We start from the raw sequence: 18184 nt of genomic DNA on the forward strand, positions 1-18184 counted from the left end.
CAGCGGCTGCAAACAGCTGCTGAGCAATGTAAACTGCTTTCGGACATATTTAAAGGGAGAATGCACACAGACATCAGATATCCAAGGTCTTTTCCTTTCCCTTTATCCAAGGGCAAGGTCTTTTGCGGTCCCTGTGATCAAGAAATTCGAAATGAGCATCAGAAACTATGCCATAATGCAAGCTCTGAAGTAAAAAACGCTCTTGTTCTGACCTTGGTCTGACCTTGACTTCTGACCCCAGGTCGATAAAATTTGTTGTTATCCAAAATTCAATTGCTGTATTGTCTGAAAGCTATCTCAGAGATGCCTGGCTTCGTCTAACACTCAGCTGGCGCATCAGATTGAACGATTCCCTAGAAGCCGTCTGCGCTGACAGTCACAGTCTGACTGATCGGCTATAGGCCAGCGATCTCACAGGGTACATATGACTTTTGTCTACCAAAAGATCTGCTATTCAAATGCCGACAGCCAGGCAAAGGTTGGCGCGACCACACCATGCCGTTCTTAATGTATTTGATAAAAACCGTTGAAGGGTCAAACTGACCCCACCTGAGCGTGTCTTAAAACTCGCCAGCGACAATTGCATTTTCGACTTTCTTGGAGCATCAGATGTGATCGCGTGCTTGGCATATTTCCGTTCATGCTAACAACCAGTCGAAAAACCTGTCAGTGTTTTTCGTGATATGTGCATTGCGAACGAACCTTTTTATGTATCTACAGACAATGCAAGGCAATTTTAATAGCTTGCCTTCCAGCCATTCAAAAGAAAAAGGCGACCACACACAATGGCTGTTATAGTTCTGGGATATTAGCACAATGTTAGGGCATTCGCCTGCTCTGGAGCCGAGTGCAGGCGATCTGATCCACGCCGCGGAGTGATCCGTCTCGAGATAGCATGACGAGGAATCCGAGGAGTGTGTCTGGCATGATGCTGGATGCGAGGAGGGTGCCTGGAATAACGTTGGATCCGAGGATGACACCTCGAATAACGCTGGATCCGAGGAGGGTGCCTGGCTCGACGCTGGATCCGAGGAGGGTGCCTGGAATAACGCTGGATCCGGGGAGGGTGCCTGGAATAACGCTGGATCCGAGGAGGGTGCCTGGAGTAACGCTGGATCCGAGGAGGGTGCCTGGAATAACGCTGGATCCGAGGAGGGTGCCTGGAATAACGCTGGATCCGAGGAGGGTACCTGGAATAACGCTGGATCCGGGGAGGGTGCCTGGAATAACGCTGGATCCGAGGAGGGTGCCTGGAATAACGCTGGATCCGAGGAGGGTGCCTGGAATAACGCTGGATCCGAGGAGGGTACCTGGAATAACGCTGGATCCGGGGATGGTGCCTGGAATAACGCTGGATCCGAGGAGGGTGCCTGGAATAACGCTGGATCCGAGGAGGGTGCTGCAAGCATCAGTGGTGCCGTCGCGATGTGAATCGGCGTTATCCACATATGCACATCTGTGCGGTGCATTATGGTAATCTTGGTACCCAACTTGGAGGTAACCACCAATATATATATATATATATATATATATATATATATATATATATATATATATATATATATATATATATGTGTGTGTGTGTGTGTGTGTGTGTGTGTGTGTGTGTGTGTGTTTGATTAAAAATAACTGCTGACTCAACATTGACGAGCTTTTTGATGCATCGTTCTGGTTTCCGGGCCTTTGACTTTGCGTCATCGCTTAGATTAAAGATGTTTCGCACAAAATTACTCATATATTCATCACTCCTTCCATTCTAACGTTTCGAGATCTTATGTCATCTTCGGAGAAGACTAAATTGCACAAGAAACAAGTTTTGAGTTTGCTGGATGAAAAATTGTGCACTACTGTTGGAAAAGATCTTTTGGTACGGAGTTTTTTATGCACGTGCTCGGGCATACATCGAGATATATATATATATATATATATATATATATATATATACATTGCATACATTGATATATATATATATATATATATATATATATATATATATATATATATATATATATATATATATATATATATACGCACGTGCATCTTTTATGCTTGCAATTTTTCATCCTTTGAACTCAAAGCTTGTTTCTTGTGCAATTTAGTCTTCTCCGAAGATGAGATAAGATCTCGAAACGTTACAATGGAGGGAGTGATGAATATATGAGTAATTTTGTGCGAACCATCTTTAATCTAAGCGATGACGCAATGTCAAAGGCCCGAAAACTAGAACGATGCATCAAAAAGCTCGTCAATGCTGAGCCAACAGTTATTTTTAATCAAACATGTATCAAAGAAAGAATTCTGCCAAAATATTCCAATATGTATATATATATATATATATATATATATATATATATATATATATATATATATATATATGTATATACATACAGGTGCTATAATTCTACTCGTGTTTCGATGACAACTATAGAACCATTTGTCGGGCTCACTCCTCGCACATACGATAAAGGTTTGCATGGTTTGGTGTGTCGATGTGATCTCCATTGCCGCTTCCAAACCGCTGCTGCAAACGAAAATCCACGGTAGGATAGGGGTGGTGCGACATAAACAGGAGATGGTGAGTCAAATCTGTGAGTCACACAGCAGACCGTGAAGAAACTGGTTTCTGACCTAGGTTCGATCGCGCCATGTCCAGTCCGTGATGCAGGGCACCCGAAGCTGTTCAACGGGAAGTGACGACATCTGAATCGAGCGCACACGTACAGGTTACATGATTTATAATAGATAGCTTGAAGGTAGACCTTGCGCACCTCATTTTTCGTACTGAAAGATGCCCATGGTGAAAAAGGTGCAATTCGTTGTTCTGAATGCGAGATGAGTCCATAAACCACCGTTCCGCATAACTTTAGGATGAGGCAAGACTGAGACAAGACAAGACAAGACAAGACACCTGATATGGCACAGTTCCTGCGTGCAGAAGAACTAATGCTGGTAGTATGCACCTCGGACTCATGACACTTCAGACCATCGAGCATATCGGAACTATGCGCTGAGCATTCGCTGACCGAGGCTCCCGTTCGTTACCATAGATCCGTCCGTACCGGGGGAGGGGGAAGTTCTCTCCACCTGTCCAAAACCGGGGCCACCGGCGGCGCGTTGGAGCCCTGTAACGGCCACCGTCGGCGATCCAATCAGCACTGGCCAAAACCGCCGAGAATTCGCGGGAAACCTGAGAACGGCCGAATCGCATCAGCGAACGCCGATACGATCTGCGTGCGCGCCGAGCCGGGTTCCGTGCGACTGTGCGTGACCTTCCAGTGGCGGCCACGGCCGGTGACAGGCAGCTCGCGGTCATTAATCAGACATTGGTGCCCCCTGACTGTCAGCCGGTGACAGTGATTGAATTTTATCAGGCCGATCGACCGCCGATGGTAATTGCTTGTGTTCTGGTGTCATTTATCGTGGCGCGGCGAGGCGCCGCCGGCGCGCGCGGTTTGAAAAGTCCTGTACATGACGTTATAATTCGGGAAGCTGAGGAGGCGGTCGTCGTCTGCTGCCGCCTGCAGGTAGTCTGTGCGGGCCTCGGATACGACTATGATGGATTGGACGCTGCTGCTATCGCCGTTCAGTGCAATGGGCGCTGGTCTCGTCTTATGATTATAATTGCGGGCATGATTGAGCGTTTTGCACGTAAGCCGGCTGAGAGCGGAGACCGAGCTCAGCGCAGGCTGTTATGGAATGCTCGACGACCCCGACGCTCGAACGGCCAAATGAAAAACCAGTTGGCTGAAGTCGCCAAGCTCAAAATCTTGTGCCAAATGGTGACGATTATTGTTTGGGCATGACCTTGTTGATTTTATCTTACTATTAGATGCTGAAGCAAATGCGATGTGGTGAAATGGTTGAATAATTTAACTTCGAACGCGGGTGTTACGATGCAAGACCCGATCCTGCCCAAGCCATGCCTTCAAATAAGTGCTCTTGTGCGGTGCGCAAAGCCAATGAGTTGTCTGCTCAGTCAACCGGAATGTGCCGTGGGTGGTAGGGAGCTGTGGCATAGGCAGTGCATAAACCACTCAACCCGCCAAATCCTGTTTTTTTAAAGCTATCATCGGTTAGGCAGCGACCGGGTGGTGCTTGTTGAACAACCATCATGACACTGGCATCGCATTGGTGACTCGTCGGCATAAAGCCGCACAGGAATTTCGAACAAGCGTCTGCTAACCGCAACACACCTTACCACCGCGTTTCTTTCAGTCGGTTTATGTAAGCGATTGTTCCAAGCAGTGACCACAAGTGACTGCCAATTGTCGTGAGCCAAAGGAAGCAAAACGATGAGATGCGAGGTAAGCTCTGCACATGGACCTTACAGGAAATTGTGTTGCACCTGAAGAGCAGTCCTGCTAATTGCCTGCTTATAAGCATCCCAAGTAGGTCGGAGTATCCGGGGCGCCGCCGGATGGTGCGGCCGGTTGCGTCAGCGCCGCCGCCGCCCCACCCAAGGCCAGCGAGGACGGCAGACGGACCGGCGGACCACACAGCCGGTGCTGATCGGTCCCCGTTCACCGGTGACCCGGCTGGGCAGGCTATCATTAGCACCCCCGAGCCGGCGGCGCCTCGGGCCGGGCCGCGCTGAGCCGCTTTTAACAGCGCCGTCCTGTCATTATCGGCCGGCGGGTGGTCGCCCTCCGGCACCTCCATCTGGCAAACCCACACGGCGCAGCTGGGCCGCCGGCCGCAGCCGCCACCGCTCCCAGTCAAGCACCGCGCGCTGCGCACGACGGTGGCAACTGTCGCCGCGCGATGCACGAGCTGCAACGGTGGCGACACCGCTCTTGAGGAGGCTGGTGGGTGGATGATCCAGCGGAAGTTTTCGTTTTCATGCATGCTTCTCCTGTCCCTTTCTACGCTTTGTTTTGTTCTTGATCGAACTCGATCGGACTCGAGGCGAGCCGGAAAAGCGAGCGTGGCGGCTGGAGACGCTCCGCTCCGTCTGCGCTCCGCTCGCCTGTGATTTCAGGGGCACCGACCTTCCCCAGCCACAACAGAGCTGGCGGTCCTCCCCTGCGGCTCTGCGTATGCCAATTGTCAGGGAGCTCTGAACCCTGTTCGAACTTCTTGGACTGCGCCGTCGTGACGGCCCAGCCGTCAGACAGCTTAGACATTGATTTGGGCCAATTTCGCCGACGTGAATAAAAGTGAGCTTTGCTCGCCAGAAGTCACGGCAGGCCAAGCGGAACACAGCGCTAGCGAAATGGAAAGCCCCGGCGGACGGAAAGCGATTTTAGGAGCGTCTGCGTGGCGAGTTTTCGGCTCCTGGGATGTGCTTCGGGAACGGTGCCGCAGCCATGGACGGGGCTTTGCATCTCTTGGGGAGTCGGGAGGGGGCTTGGCCGTATGTCACGGCTCTTTCAGCATGTGAACTTGATGCCCGGACAAAAAAGTAAACACCATAAAATGACAGCTAACCAAGCCATGAACTATGCATAAAGCTACAAACAATCTAACAAAGATATGTGGAAATCCGGTCTGCAAACCGAAATGGATGCTATTGGGCCCCGGTTTCGGCTTTCTTCATCGCCACATCCGTGTCACATGTGCGCACGTTAAGCTATGTGTGCATGTGCACCACCGCATAACACCACACTCATGCGCACAAGTACGCCTGCTGCGTCCACCGCCGCCCATTTGTCAGCGCTGCGAGCATACTTGTGGTGACCGAACACAACGTGCGCGTGACAGCTGCTCCCCGTTCCTCAGTGTCGTGCTCACGGTCCCCACCGCAGCGTCGTAACCGCCAGCGGCGTGCCGGCGTCGTAACTCGCCGCGACGTCCGGGCGCCGCTCCGAACACGGCCCGGCGGCGGCGGCCGGCGGCGAAGACCAGCGGCGGCCCGGCCCGCCGGCCGGTGGCGGCGCGCCGCGCGACCCGACATTCCGCGCCCAACTCGCGAAGGCGGGGTCGCGTGTCGCGGTCGGCCCGCCTCCACGCAGGAATGTCGCCCGTCCCGCCCCGCCGGGCCTCGGCGACCCTCGACGAGCGCCGAGTGGTGGCGCCCGGCCTCCGCCACCGGCCACCGGCCCGCCGCCCGCTCCCTCACGCGTACCAGCGGCTGCTTTCATCTGCACTAGAATGCCCGGTGGCATCATTCGATCGTTACAGGCTGATTAACCACCTGAACCGGACGTTGCAGGAGTGATGTGCGTAATGATGGGATGGAGGTAGGCTCTGTTCTACAAAGGTCATTCTAAGGACGCAGCGCTCTCCTGTATGTGGTCTGCTCTGTGCTGTGGGCGGATGGTGCGGTTCTGCGCATTCGTGGCACATTCTTGTCAAGCAATCATACGTGTATGTGATGACTCACGATGCTTTGAGGTTTTTACGGTCAGCAAATTGCGCTAACAAAATTATGCAGAGGTGATTACTTAGTCGTATTTAACGGCCAGACAAATGTGCCACCCCTCGCGACGTTCAATTTGCTGCATTGACGTCATGCGATTCCGGGAGGAATTGTGAAAGTAAACTGACATGTATCCGGACCGGACCTCACTCTCTGCTATTGCACACTGCAGAGGTACAGCAACCAAATGCGTCCCGCAAGAAATACATTGCTCATCGGTGACGTGGCCGACATAAACCGAAGTCCCGCGCATTTGCAATTCTTCGCGCACCCTTGGAGTCCCGCTGGCTCGCGTCCGCTCAGGAATCAATCGCCGCACCTGGACCACAGCGGCGTTTTATGGTCCATGCAACAGCCGAGATCACCCGCGTCGTAGCGTCGTAACCCCGCGATCCGTCCGCCCGGAGGCGGGTGAAACTTGTGCGCCATCCTCGCCGTCGCTCCCCGCCTGACCCGGTCACCGTGCGCACGAGGCAGCAGAAAACCTGACGTCACCGCCACTCGTGCCGGCAGCGGCCGACCCGCTGGCGCTCGCCGGCCCCGGTCAGGTCGGGCTGCTTCGGCTGAGGCACGATACCAGGGTTCGTGTGCCGGCCCGTCCGCCAGTGGCCATCGCCCCGGCCGCGTCGGCATTTCTGCCATTTCTGCTCCGCCAGTGCCGAGCTGGCGCGGCCGGCCTAGCAACGTGGCCGGCGGTCACCGCTGCGGAGCGCTCACTGCGGCGGCTGGAGGAACCGGCTCATGGCGCGGTCTCTCGGCTTTGATTGAGCGTGACACGGACCGGAACAGTCCCATAAAGCCGCGGCGCCGGCGCCTCCCGCCGGCTACCGACCCCGGCGGTGACCGCCTGACCTACTGCAGGCGAGCGCGACAGCGAGGCCCGAGGTCTGGCCGCCACCCCCGCGCCCCCCGCGGTCGACACGCCGCCCTCGAGCGCCGCCGGCCGCGGCCGCGCGCCGCCGATCAATAGTTCTAGACGCTGGTAGCGTGTAAGAGGCGGGAGGCGATTCATTTAACGCATTTTACATGACGCATGTCTCAAGGACGGCCTGATGAATGGATGCGAGATGATTTATGTGTTGTTTGGCATCGGCCTGAGATGTTTACCGTCTTTTTCATAGGCGGCTGATAAACTACACCCTTTTGCCTTTGAGAGGATTGATTAATCAGCGTCATCTTTTGTCCCGGTGGACACAGGGATACAGGAAGACAAGCTCATCATCAACCCGCCCCTAACCCGCGGCCTTTTGTGCACAGCCAAAAGAGGACAGGTGTTGGCGCATCGGAGGAGCCCTTTGTTACCACTCGTTTCATCTCTTCAATTGAGTGGCCATGGCCGCACGGTGGATTCGTTTTTATAACGACGACTTAATTTATCGCTGTGCCCAGCAGCCGCGCACGACTGCTGGGTCACCACAAATGGCGTGCATACACGCAATGGCAAATGGGCCATTAACGAGATGGACGGTCCCGAGCAGCGCCGCCTCCAGTCGACGGCACCGTCAGGCGCCGTCGGTCTCGGTCCGCGCCCGCGCGGACGGCGTGCCAGGATGCGGTGGCGGAGGCCTGGGAGCGTGCTGGAGCGGCAGTGGCGCTGACAGACTTCAGCTCAAGCCGCTGTTTGGGAAGGGAGGATGATGGCAAGGTTCAATTGTTTCTTTTTCATGCAGGGTGAGTGATACCTCATGCATTCTAAACTAAGGCTGAAAGGCTGCTGAAAGGCTGCAAAGGCTGCATTCTGAAACCTGGCGCGTTTCGTTAGATCAGTCTCACATAGTGTTCAAATTTGAGCTTCCTGCTTTGCCCGAAGACGACTCTAGGAACCATTTTTGGGAGGTATGTCAGACCGAACTAAACATGGCGAATGTTATGGTCCCAGGTGTTGCCGCCCATGATTCTTTATCCGTATCTGGTCGATGTTTGACTGAACTGAACCATACGTTGGTCTGTTGTATCAAAGGTGATCACAGGCATGTGGTGTGAGATGCGCGAGAATTGTTGGGGAACGTATCGAGGAAAAAAAACGGCAGAATCTCAAGGACCTGGCTGTTTAACCGATCTTTGCCAACCCGCTGTAAGCTCCACGAAACTTTGTTTGTAGACATCACGAGGGCTCCCAATGATGAAATGGACTGAGGCAATATAACCGAACGATATACAAATCTCGTATACCTAAGCGACCAAACCGTTGTTTATTGGCGTCTTACGGCGCGTCGACTTCAATAGTCTTTTTGCGCCCGCGGCCGAATCACGTTTGCACAGGCGACGCCAGACAGCTTTTTCAGACAAGCCACAGCGGACATCTCTGTTGTGTGCAGGGCGGGCAAAGCGAAGTGGTAATGACCTTCGTCTTCAGACTGTTGTTATTATTTTCGTCTTTTCCGGCTGTTCGGATCGATTGTATCGACGAGAAGAATATTTGAGAGGCGTAAGTAGAGACGAAATAGGGCGGTGTCGGTCAATATGGATGGGGGCGAGTGTTTTAGCGTCTAGTTCTTACGGCCGTTTTGGTGTCTATGCTACAATTTCCATCAATCTTTTCCGTCGACATGCACTTTTAATCCCCCCCCCTTCCGAGCATACTTGAGTTGGTCACTGGCGCGTCGATGCCGTTTATTTCTATGTTGCTACCATTTTTAAATGTGTCTGATAGTTGTATCCATCTCTTGGCAAATGGATTACAAAGCCTTACAAATAGCTGCAATTCACTGCATATTCCTGCACCCAGCGCTGGCGTGAAGGCGTCGCGCTCTGTGGTGCAACGCTCTGTGTGGGTGCTTGAATATATTGTTCTGTATCATGTTTCCGTGCAAGAATTGTGCGGCAGCACACCATAATTCCTTCCGCTCATTTTGACCCCCGCGTTTGACATCGTCCTGGATGCGTTATTAGCTACATTTTTCAAAATTGTGCCAAATGGTAGTTCACCCGCCATTTTAAGTACCGACTCGAAGATTAAAAAATAAATTAAATAAAAATTTAGTAGCTTCTAAGATAGCATGGGGTTGAATTTTCCTCACCCCAGATGGACGCATGCGAAATTCACTACCTGAAAAAGGAAGTGTTTGGGAAGCTCGGCGCTCATTTTGTCTTTGGAGGATGCCTTCGCTCACCACGGGCTTGTCATACAAAGGAGCTAATTTTGGGTATACGTTGTCATGCAAGAGATTGTCCCGCTGAACTTCTCACTGTGTCAGCCACATAATTCATCAGAAAATGTTGCGACGCTGACAATCTCAACAGCCACAGCTTTCGACCGAAAAGCACCACCACGAAGAAAACACGTACACGTAAAGCACGTATTTTACGATATCTCCAAATTGTAGAAGGTAAACGAATTATAAATTTGGTAGATGTTTTAACGCAACGCGTTTTTTGAGCCCTCTTATTTTAGGTCCTAGTGACTAATAGTTCAAGTATAGCATCGCCAAAGCGACGCTCCATACCGTCACTGTCAGGCGAGCCTGCGCTGCGGGTGTGCTCTGCCCCGCCCCCCCCCCCCCCCCGCTTCTTGCCCTGCTGCAGGTGAGCTCTGCCCCCCGCCCCTGCCCTGCTGCGGTGCTCTGCCTCACTCCCCCTGCCCTGCTGCGGTGCCCAGCCCCACTCCTCTCCCCTGCTGCGGTGTTCTGCCTCACTCCTTTCCCCTGCTGCGGTGCTCTGCCCCGTTCCTCACCCCTGCTGCGGCGACCAGCGTTCTGCGCAGAGTGGCCATAATCTCCAGGCAGTGCGCGGCAGCGGCCCCTGTTGCCAGCCCCCGCGGTGACCGCGGCCGTAGCGCAACTTTATGGATGCATATCCGCGCCGTTGACCTGCATCAAGATGCGACTGACCGGATTCCGTCCGGCGGAGCTGGATCGTAAAGCGGCGCCAACGGTCGGTGAGGTACTCGCCGCGACCCCGTGCCCCATCCCCCAGGTCATTTGCTCCTGATCCGGGCGGGCTTCCCAGCCATCAGCCTTATCAGTGCTGGGGAGGCGGCCGGCCGGAATCGTGGATGGCAGGTGGGGATACCGTTAGCCGTGCAAAGCCGCCCCTCATGATGCAGAGCACGTGCGCGGGCAGACTGGGTGACGGCACTCGTTACGCAATCCCTCAGTTATATCTCTGCATTGCCGCCCCGCGGATGCGGCCACCGATGTATGGAGCGATATCATGCTTCGCCGGAGGTCAAGGGGTACGAAAAACATACGGCTCCATTCCTCTGAATGTGGAGATAAATTACCGTTATTCGGTCATCCGTGGCAGTCTTTTGTGAAAGGCAGGGATGGTTCTACGGCACAGTGTATGGATTGATTTTGTCACTTGAATGTCCAGCAGTTTCGAGCGTCAAATTGGCCGCTCGCATTTGCGTTTACAGCCAACCCTTGGAGAGTAATGCGCAGGAGTTTGTGTTTCTGCGTGAAAAGAGAGGTCCTTGGATGTGCGGTTACCATTTCCGCTGATCTCTGTCACATGGCAGATTTGAAGGACAAATTCCGACCATTCGCACTGTAAAACCACCAGGCTAATGAAGGGAGAAACGGCAAAAAGACCAGCCTTTGTCACCGCAGCCCTCACCAGGCGAAGGGCTCCTTTCATGTGGATAACTTTATTACCTCACAATGGTGTCATTGCTGGGCGCCCTCTGCTAGAACTCGTAAACTCGATTTTATGACCATATAGACTCAGCGACGTCGGGAGTTACCACGTGCAGCTCTCAGTCTGGCTGAGGATTTTTTCCCTTTGAAACTGGCTCTAAGCAAAGTCAGAACGTGACGGGACATAACACATATATGCCAACAGACCATGACTGCCGGAGTATGTGCAGAAGGTCGAGGGTACAGGACTTAAGTGTTGTGCTGAGACAATGAGGCGAGGCTCTAGCCGGGAATAGTCGCGGTGGAACCTCTTTAGAGTGATTCCACCGCCTTGGTGGGGGGGGGGGGGGGGGGGGGTAGGGAGAGATAATTTTGATTTTGAAGTCGTCGCTTCCACTAAACGCCAGAGGGTCATCGCTTTTCTTTTGTCGGGTTGGGGGCGGCTGATTTCCTGGCCCCTACTCCTCCGCCCCTGGTTGGGACCTAGTTCAAGGTCATGGAGCTAGCTACGTCTCCTATAATTTGAAAGAATGCAGTGTACTCCCGGTGCCGAAGACATTGCGTCAGCGACGGAACAGCTGTTTTCCATGAACCCATATAGAATAATTTGCAATATTGACACCAGGAGCTTCCCTTGAGGGGTAAATAAAAGCAGCAAACAAACTAACAGCTAACATCACTAGGATCTATTTTGCTTAATGTTTAGCGAGATTCACATGGTAGTACTGGGTCCAAAATCCAATCCTTCACGAATTTGTACCGCTTAGTATCCATTTCTGAGAAAGTTGATTCGAAAGATGGGGTTGGAGCTGAAAGCCCCACCTCATGCAATTACGCTCCTGACTTCGTCATTTCCTGGAAAAATTCCCGCTCTGCCGTGCGTGTCAGGGCATCGTGCTTGCAGCTAGAAACCTTCACGTGTAAGATTCCCTTCACCCGATTAACCTGCTACTCATGAGGTTGTGCCCACACCCACCCGCTGTACGTTGTTCATCCGTTGTGCCCACCTAGTACTCGCCGGTTTGCAGTTTTCCATCTCTTCAGGTTTGCTCTTTTACGTTAATAATTAAACACGCAGTGAGGATGAATCCAATTACGACCAAAGCAAGAAAACCAATAGCAATGTGCAGCGTTCCTTGGAATGGATGCTGGCAATTTTCCTACAATCTAAACCGAGCCAAAACCATTACTTTTCCTATGCCGATTGGTGCCAATGGGCTAACACAACACGTGACGACAACTACCCTCCAGCATGGGTGCAGAATGCAGTATGACTTGTTAGCAGCGGCCACTTTGTAACACTTTGCCATTGAAAAGTGTTCATCCCGACGCTTTAGCCACGCAAACTGTTGACGGCGTTCGCCACCTATGCTCACTAGTCCCTTATTTGCAGTATGTATTTCAATAATGTAAAGCTCCAGGCCTTCGACCATAAAACCAGACATTTTGTATATTTTTTCAATCCTCCATTTCGGACTCGAACAATCGCAGTAGCGTCCCAGTCGAATCAGATTATGACCTCTTAATGGTTCATCCAGCGTACTCCATGCGGAACACTACGCCAGTGTGCCCTTTCTACCGCCCACTTGTCCGCTGTACTGTTCGGTCGTATGCCCGTCGTTCTTCAGCGGTGACGTCCTCCTGGCTACCGCCTCATGTATCAAGCCGTCCCGTCTGTCCAGCCGTGGAGCGTCTTAATCAGTGGCGCACACAGCAAAACAAAACGGGAGACAAACCAAACTGACGGTAGCAAAGGTTGAACACCAGAATGGTCGTTTCAACGAACGCATTTCCCGACAGACGGATGCAAGATCAGGACAACTTACGTCGCCTGGGTGCGCCTCTGATGCCATTCGCCGGAAGCTCCTTGTGTCCGCTCACCGCCGCAGCCAGGTCCGTCCGCGTCCATTCAGCTCGCCGGCCGCATTGTCGCCGCGTCCCACAGCAGAAGCAGCCGTCCGTCGCGTCCAGAGTAATGCCGTCACAGAGCAGGTCCCCGGCTCCTGGCACTGTCGCCAGGACACGGTCCTACTCCGGCCCGGTCAGGCGCCGCGCAAGACCGGTCCCGGTCGCCAGGACCGCTGCCCGGGCCGCTTCCGGCCCGCGTGAAATCAAGTCGGCCGGCGGCCTCTCTGATCTGGCGCGGTCGTATGCCGGCCGGATGGTGCAGTTAATCTAAATTGAAACATGCCCACGTCAGGAGCAATCCGCCTGTCGTTGTCCAAGACACAGATGCGGGCAGCATGCAGAATCTGATTGTTCCGCTACTCCAGTGAGATACACACTTGAGCTGGCAGCCAGCTTTGTGTGGCGTCAGCCGATAGCCGATCGAAAGCGGGGCTTTACGTATCCACGTCTGTTTCGTCCCTGCGACGGTGGTGCACCGCACGGCCGACATTCACCTTCACTGTGGGAGCTCTGCCATCTGACCAGCAGGGTCGCCAGAGAGCGGTACCGCTCCGCCGCCGTGCGGTCGAACTCCGACCACAGCCCGCACTCTAGTCCACTCCAGGCCGGCCTGGCGCGCCGGCCGGCTCCGCCTCTGCGCTCACAGCGCTAACGAGCTCCTCAAACAGCGACCGGACGAGGCTGCAGGTTGGCGTACGCACCGCAGCCGTGCACGGAGAACGCCCACTGTCCCGGTGTGTGTGGGGAGCCAGCGTGCAGAGGATACTCGCTGACCAGCCGTGTGCAAAAAACGCCCACACATCGGTAGTCAAGCATGCAACGAACACCCACCGATACACAAACGATTGGATGCTTCAGCGACTGTGCGTTGCTGTAGCTGTTCTGGATCTTCTTTCGGGTGACGGGAAACCATCGGATGGGGAGCATAGAATAAGTGGCACATGAGCATGCACAAGAAACTTTTATAGTGTATTCAAAGCATAGAGGCAGAAGTTCATGTGCCAGTAGCTAAAACATGCACGAGTCGATTAAGTGCACGTGCACGAGTCGCTTACGTGCACATGCACGAGTCGATCAAATCACAACTGGACGCCAGATAATCAGACTCTTTTCCGAACGAGTTTCTGTTGCTGGCCGCGCTCTGCACATACACAAGGCACCCATACATTGGCAGCCGCCCCCTGGTTCATGCTCTAGGTGGAGAGACACCGGCACACGCGGTGCCCATGTCGCCAGCCGCCCCTCCCCTCCCCGCAAGCCCGCACGCCCGGGGCGGTCGTCCTGCCCGTGACAGGACCGGCCGCGCCTGGTGTCACGCAGCTGACACGGCGGGACGGAGGCGCCCGGCGTTGGCTCCATGGCGACAGGTGCACTGCAGGTAGCCGGTGGAGTGCTGAGGTGCCTTAGGCCTTCGATAGCTGGAGGCTCTGAGCGAACGGGGCGGACTAAGTGGAACGTTCGCCTGCAATTCTGAGGATATGAATACATGTTTTGAGTCGTGATTATAGGAGTTTTGAGACAAATGGTTTTTCGTTTTGCACCGTTTGTACGTCACTTAGATAAGTCGCAGACTAATGGTCGTTGCAGTGTATGCAACATAGCAATGAGCCTTTGGATTCTGATGCTTCCCTCGGTTTCAAAGTGACCAATGCATGACAGTCAAGTGGGATCTATGTGTGACCCCCCCCCCCCCCCGCCCCGCCCTCCCCTATCTGATTTCATTTTTGTGCGCTATTCCCTTGTATGGATGCTTTGCTTGCTCAAACATATTCAATAAATGTGTTGAACTTCACGAGAAGCCGGTGCCCTGAAAATGCCTTCGGAATGTAGGTTTGGATGACCCTTCTAACAACCGCCGAAGCGGATATCGGAGAAAACCATTCATGTCTAAAGCCAGTCATGTGTCCAGAATCGGGGACGCTGGCAAGATAGCCATCAGGCTGGAATGAAGGAGCCAAGGCCATTTTGTGTGCGGCAGTTTGGAATGCGAATTTTGTTGGATGTATATGAAATCGCAGTTATTGGGCGGGAAAAAGGAAAGACGCAGTACATTTTATCACCGCTACATGCTAATGATCGCGATCCAAGCAGAAATGAAAGATGTATTAAGATGCACGCCGAGCAAGATTGTTGTCAGCACGCAGCCACAAAAATGGTGTCAGCTAACAGAAAACGGGCTTACACACGGCCTCCAGACCCGCTATTGTCATCCATGTAATAATTTGCTTCCCACAATTGCTCTTTGTTTCATGCATCAACGATCTTCGATTATAACTTCCTTCAGCCTATCAGGAGACGTTTCTGAATGAGGCGAAGTCTTTGGAACATGCGGAGAAGATCGTATCCCTCCGTAACAAATGAGCGCATGTGGATTTTCAATGCTCATCAACGGAGCAATCTTCCGCCTTTGCCGGATTTTATGCCTCGTTACTCGCAACGATTATTTCCTAGGGTCGGCGTTCCGTTTGATAGGCCGTCGTTGGCTCTAATTGGCCACGTTCCCTGACGGCCTGCACCCACGGAGTCGGCGGCGGCTGCAGCCGTCAACACTCGACACAGCCGGGGTCGGTCGCCGCCGGCGGCCGTCTAACGTACGGTCCGCCCCGCTAACCTGCATCTGGGTGCCCTGGAAAGTCGTGCCGCTCTGCTCAGTGGCTGGTGTAGCCCTGTCCACGGACGCTGAAGGGAACGGCGGTGGGCTGTGGTGCTGTAACGGCATCGACGAGCCACCACCCAGAGTTGTGGTGGGCTGAAATTCGTAGCATCTGTTATCTTTGATAGGGAAAACTGCACGCAGCCGGTAAATTCAAGCTCGTCTGCATTCAAGTAGACACTGATAATGTTGATGCGCAACACACGCTGAGAGTGGCCTTAGTTATGCGATGCAGTGCCTGCATTTCGTCTGAGCATAACTGGAGGTGATCTTTCGCGTGTGTTTTCGCTCGGAGTTCCCCAGCTGCAAATCTGCGTGCGGTACTTCTGCTCCCACGTGGCCGGTCTCTGTGGGACGCGTCCCCCGGCATCGCACATGTCTCAGCGATGCTCACCGGAGCCGCCGATCAGCTGAGCCATGGGCACGTCAGCTCCGTCAGTCACCGGCAGACGTTCCCGCATGGATACCGCGCGTCCAGCAGTCATCCCGGGCCGGCTGTTTGCGGTGCGCCGTCATTCTTGCGTCGCCCTAGTCACTGTCAGGCCCGGTGCTCTCAAGGCCGCCCCTGTCGACGCTGAGGTGCTTTTGCGCGCGGGAGCGGTCCGGCCGTCCCCCAGCGTCGATGCCGATAACCTCCAGCCTGTCTCCGGCCCTCAACACGTGACAAGCAGCCCAGCGCGGCGCAGTCTCGCCTAGGCTGTCATGTATGGGGGAGGATCGCTCGTCTGCGATATAGAAGCTAACTGCTAGCGGATGTGCGGGCGCCGTCATGACTGCGAGGACAGCGGCGCGGCAGCGTCATTACCCCGACCTTGGTGTGAGGCACGAGCGGGTAATCGACACGACCCCCCCCCCCCCCACACACACTCCTAATAATTACCAGCCCGCCGCCCCCCGTTTTCCGTCGCTCAGTTCAGCCGCCAGCTGCGGTGGCGGCGCCTGTTTTTGAAGCGACCCACGCTGTCTCTGCGATACCGGCACCTCAACGGCTTTAGACAGCGGGTGGCGAAGGCCACCTAAACCATTATCACGCTACAGGCAACAGAAGCTACCCGCAAAACACATAGCCACTTATCTCAGACAGGGATAAAAATAACGCGCTCAATGGGGCTCCCGTGACGGGCAATCAATTTCTTGCCGATGTATGTTGAGTGCACCTGTAGCAGAACACGACCTCTATACAGTTCAGTTCTGCACACAGAGCACCTGCAGCAAAGCATCAAGATCAGACATGCGCCTGGATCCCAGGGGTAGGTCCGGGATCCCCTGGGCTTCATGCTTATGGGTTCCTGGGATCTTTTTTGGGTGGGGGCTCCAGGCATATGTCTGCTCTAGTTTCGTATTTTTGGTTCATCGCGCGCTGTGCGGAACGGTGCGCAACGTTCGATAGTTACTTATCCCGGTTTCGTTTTTCTTATCGTAGGTGTTGCGTGCGTCCCCCGGCTTTCCTCACTCCAAATCCATGGACGTGACCTCAGTCCAAAGGTGGCGCACCGGCCGTTGCATCATATCGCGAACAATGCGGATTCATGGTATCCACCCATGCTGGAGGGGCATTTGCATACAAATGCAAGATCGGGCGGCAGGTACAATACTCCAGATCATCGGATAACGCCGAGAACATCCGGCACCGGCCAAAGCCGTAGTGCGGCACGTGACGGCGCCGGATGTACGTGCAGCCGTATCCCACCGGTGACATATCTCCGAGCGTTTCGTCCCCAGAACACGATCACCCGATGCATCGTCATTGCGCAGGCTCATCGCTGTCTCCAGGCGGCGGCGCGCACGTCGAGCCTCACCCGCCCGCCCTGCTCGGTCAACAGCGCTTCTCGCGGTAAACCCCGGCCGGCGGCGGCGACAAGACGCGACCAGTGCGGCCGCCCGCGTCACAGACGGCGCCTGCCGGCACGAGGGTCACGAGAGCGCGGCCTGACTGACGGGCCGCATTCATCGGGGCGTCAGGTGCGGCGCGGCGGCCGCTGCATCAGAGCAGCTGTCCGGCAGCCGTGCACGGTATCACGACACAATCGCTGGCGCGAGCCGGGAGAGACACCTGGCCGCCGTCCGACGAGAGTCTGCCGGCCGCCGGTGAGCCGGCGCGCTCGGCGCCGACACGCCGTTTGGGCCGAGTGGCTCGCCACAGGGGCCACCTAACAGGACACGGGAGGATGCAGTCGCGCGGCGCACTCACCGACCGCTAGCGCAACCCAGAACGACATCAGCCCGGCCCGAAGCCCCCCCCCCCCCCCGGCCTCGACCCCAGCGCACGCGCGGACACCGCCCGTGCCGCAGCCCTCTCCAGCCGGCGAGCGCGGCGGTCCTCCGCAGGGTGCCGGCCGGGCCGGAGGGCGCGGCCGGCCGGCCACAGCCGATCACATCCGGGTCGACAGCTCGGCAGGTGGCGCGGCGGCCTCTCGACGGCGCGCGCCCGCCCTCCGCCGCGCCGCGCGCGAACCGCGCCGATGGCGGGAAAGCTCGTTAAACGCCGCAGCTCTTCTGCAGGCGCGCGGCGAAGCTTGCGCCGCGTGATTTACGTCGGTGTAAGGAAGTGTATTGTTTAACGTTCAGCCGTATTAAGCGGCGTAAAACGCCTGGGACGAGGCACGCTGTTCCGTTTGTGCATGGAAGACGATGCAACGCACGGGGCGGGCAACGGCGGGTCAAACCAGAACATGAATTACGGCCAGA

The sequence above is a fragment of the Pollicipes pollicipes genome, unplaced genomic scaffold (assembly GCF_011947565.3).
Source record: "Pollicipes pollicipes isolate AB1234 unplaced genomic scaffold, Ppol_2.1 Scaffold_3447;HRSCAF=4054_pilon_pilon_pilon, whole genome shotgun sequence".
NCBI classification, from domain to species: domain Eukaryota; kingdom Metazoa; phylum Arthropoda; class Thecostraca; order Pollicipedomorpha; family Pollicipedidae; genus Pollicipes; species Pollicipes pollicipes.